Consider the following 4,317-nt stretch of genomic DNA (forward strand, 5'->3'; position numbering starts at 1 on the left):
ATGCTACCTTGTCTTTGACAAAGGAACCAAATATGTTCAGTGGAATAGAGACAGCCTCTTCAATAAAATGTGCTGAAGAAAATGACTTTCCTCATACTGAAGACTTAAACTGGAGAAATGTCTATCACTATGAAATAAATATGTGAAACTAGATCAAAGATCTAAATATTAAAACAGAAACACTAATGAGGCTTTGTGAACAAAATACACATTTTAAAGAATCAACCACTGGGACCCCATTTTATTAAAAAAATATTTGTATATCAAAAGAAATCAGTAACAGAGTGAAAAGACAATGCTCAGAATGGGCAGGGGATATTTTTCTATTTTCCGATAATCTCTTCAATATCATTTCCAAAGTACTATAATTTTCAATATGTAAATCCTGGACTTTCTTTGTTAGGATCTTTCCAAGTATTTCATTTACTTGGATGCTATTTAAAATGCTTTAACTTCTCTCTTGGTGAGTTTGTTGATTGTGTACAGGAATGCTATTGATTTTTGATTGTCAACTTTGTCTCCAGCTACATTATTGAATTTGGTTATTAATTCTAGGACTGTTTTGGTGGAGTTTTCAGCATCTTCTATTTAGAATATCACATCATTTGTGAATAATGATAGTTTAACTATTTTCTATTATATACTTATTCTTATTTCTCTCTTTTGTCTAATTGTTCTGTCTAGTGTTTCCAGAGCTATATTGAACAAGAGTGGTCATAGTAGTCATTCGTGTCCTTTTAATAACTGTAGAATGAAAGATTTTACTTATTCTCCATTTAGTATGATGCTGGATTTTCTTTGTCATTGTCTGATTTTTTTGTCTTTTTTTTTTAATCGGTACTGGTAATCGTACTCACCACCACACAATTGCAAGGCAGGTGTTTATGCCATTGAGCTAAATCTCCAGCCCCATTATTAATTTATTTTATCAGCTTCAGGTAAAGGTCATCTGTTGTTATTTACTCTAGGGTTTTTATCACAAATCAGTGCTTGGCTTTATCAAAAGCTTATTGTGCTTTAATTGAGATGATCACCATTTGACTTTTGTTTTTGTCTGTGTTGATATGACATTTAAATTTGTTGATTTCATGTACTGAAACATCCCTGCCTTCCTTGGCTGAATCCAAGTTGGTCAGGTTTTAAAGTCTTCTTCATGATTTGCTACATTCACTTTGCTAGTATCTTGTTAGGGATTTTTGCATCTATGTTCATTAGGAAAACTGTCCTATAGTTTTCTTCTTTTGGTTGGGTCTTCCTCTGGTGTTAGTATCAGGGTAATACTTGCCTCAAGGAATGATATAGGGAGAAGAGCTTCTCTTTCAATATCATTAAACAGCAGTGTCCTTAAATTTTTTTCTACATTTATTGTAGAATCCAGCAGTAAATCCACCAGGACCTAGACTTTTTTATATTGGTCATTTGCTTTTCTGTTGTCACTGTTTTTCTTATTTTTTAAATGTGCTCATGACACAGGCTCTCATTATTCAGTTCAAGTTGGCCTTGAGCTTACTTTGTAGCCTTGTGTAGTCTCAAACTCAAAACAATCCTTGTACCTCAAGTCTCCCATGTTCTGGGATTACAGGAATGCACCACCATACCCAGCAACTGATAAATTTTTATTAGATGTTTATTATCATTAACTGATACTGCATTGTCCAGAATTTTTATATCTTCTTTTATCAGATTTGGCATTTCATATGTATCTAGGAATCAGTGCATTTCTATATTTTCTAACCTATGAAAGTATAAGCTATTCAAGCATATATTGATGATTTTCTGAATTTTACAGTACCTGTAGTTATTTTATTCTTCTGATTCCTCAATGCATGGTTTTCAGTATTTATTTATTTATTTTTTGATATGGTTGTACCAGGGTTTATCAATTTTGTTTATTCTTCCAGTGAACCACCTCTTTGATTCATTAATTCTTTGAATTTTTTTCTTGTTTTCCATTGCATGAATTTCTTGTTAGGTCTTATAATTTCCTCTCTTGTAAGGGATTTGTGTTTCCCTTGCCATTCTTCTTCTGGAAGATTGAGATGCAACATTTCATTTTTTGTTTGGGTTCTTTCTACTTCCTGATGTGAGATTTGACTACTATAAATTTCCCTATTTGGACTGCTTTCACTGAATCCCATAAGGTACAAGATTTTGCATCTATATTCTTCTTAGGTTGTAGGTATTTTAAAGTTTCTTACTTTATTTCATCTGTTGCCCATTGGTTGTTTAGGAGAGTGTTAAGTTCCACATACTTACGAAGTTATTGCAACTTCTTTTACCATTATTTCACAATTTAAATACATGCTTAAGAATACTAGCCTTAGGCTGCAAAGTCAATCAAGTAATACAAGGATTAAGTTGTTTTTATACTTCCATTGCTATCAACTCAGCATGTCCTCTAAACCAGTCAGATGGTTGGTGGTGGGAGGAGGTGATTGTGGTGTTCCTCTCCCAACCAATACAGTTGTGAGCTCACAGGAAGTGTAAGTTACATTCTTGCTTTTCTTCTGAGAAATGGAATAGCTTCCACAGAACCACAACATGAGTATATTGGCTAATTTTCTCTACCACTCCCCTTATGACTTCCATCAGCTCATAGGAAGGGCAAATTAGCTGTCTATTTCTCCTTTCAGGCCTGGGATGGCTCTGGATTGTTAATTTTCTCATCAGGAAGACTGGGTGGAGACATGTCATAAAACCTGCATATTTATGTGTGTGTCCTACAGAAAATAATTCATATGTAGGTCATTGATTGGAGTGCAAATGTCTTGAGGAAAATTGTGTCATGTAAGAGGATTTGGCATTGGGGAACCAAAAAAAAAATACAGTGGAAAAGAACAGCTTCTGTATACTTGAATTGTCTTAAACAGGTTTGATACTTGGTCCTGTCTTGATCCAACAATACCAGATTTCAGTGCTGAGTCTTTAAAACAGATACAATTTATGTTTCATGTTGGGGTGTTTTCTTAGACACCAAGACACCAAAAAGGGGTAGCAAAAAGGCTCTACGAAATGAGAAACACACCATGGTCTTCAGGGCTGCAGGAGGAGAGAAGTCCTTGGCAGAGCTCATCACTCTGCTAGCCAGCTGGCCAACTCATGCTGGCAGGAGTTTAGTGGACAATGGAGGAAACCTGATAAGGATCTTGGGAGAGGTTCAAGACCCCCTCAGAGCAACAGATGATGCCGACTGAAGAGAACTATCCCACAGAAAGTGTTTAGGTGGCCTCAGCTGTGGCCTATCTTGCCCTTTGAGGCATCTCTTCATTCTCACTTCAGTCATGCCTGGGCCACATCACAGCCCTGCATGTGGCCCTCCAATGGCTCCAACATATGCTTCCTTTTTGTTGGGTTGATACACAGATGGGTGACCATCTGAAGATGGAGAAGCTGTGTTAGAGTTCCCACCACTGCATAGTCCATCCATTCATAATGATAGTCAGTTGCCAGCATAGATAGCAATTGTCAGAGGATGTTAGTGATCCAAGATTCATCCACAGACAATATTTTACATTGCACTGTACCAACAGAGGCCAGGCTTTTCTGCAGAATGTTCAAGACCAAGCTAACATAAGGACTGCACTAAGGACAATTGATTCGGTACTTCCTATTAAGGCCAGTTAGGTCTGCTCAAGAACAATCTTATAACCATGCATAGCTCCTCATATCTTTTCTGTCAGTGTCAGCCACCTGGAAGAGTCATGGACATTGCTTGACCACGTTGATTTATGTGAAAGCTTAGGAGATTTCTCTGGTGAATCTTGATTCTCCTTAGGCACACCTTGCATCAAAGTTGACTTTCTTCTTTGGTCTCATCATCTTCCTGATCAGAATACCAGGTACTCACTGAATGTATTTTGATGATGCAAGCAGAATTTCTTTTACATTCTGGACCTCCTTCAAGCTTGAAGTGCTGGAGCCAAAATATTGGATATCCATTATCCCATCTGTGTCTGTCATTTTTGGTATCTATACCTTAGCTGTTGGACATCCAGAAGAAAAGATTGATAACAATACAGTATAATAGAGGCAGTAAGGTTAACATTACTGTTTTATCTAAACATGAAACACCTTATAACATCAAATGAAATGTATTTTCTACTATCCGTGGATATTTTAACATTTCAATGCCTACAGTGTTAACAGTTACATATTTTACATAGGAAATCAGAAATCAGAACCATACATATAATTGTATTATGACATCCTTGCAATAATCTGAATTTCTCTTTTGATATAAAATATCCATTTTAGTCAATCACCCTCATCTAATACTCAAGAAGTTTCTTATGTATTATTGACAAATTTATTGACCTT

Source organism: Cavia porcellus, unplaced genomic scaffold, assembly GCF_034190915.1.
Source record: "Cavia porcellus strain 051 isolate PalLab524CR breed Dunkin Hartley unplaced genomic scaffold, mCavPor4.1 scaffold_53, whole genome shotgun sequence".
Classification (NCBI taxonomy): domain Eukaryota; kingdom Metazoa; phylum Chordata; class Mammalia; order Rodentia; family Caviidae; genus Cavia; species Cavia porcellus.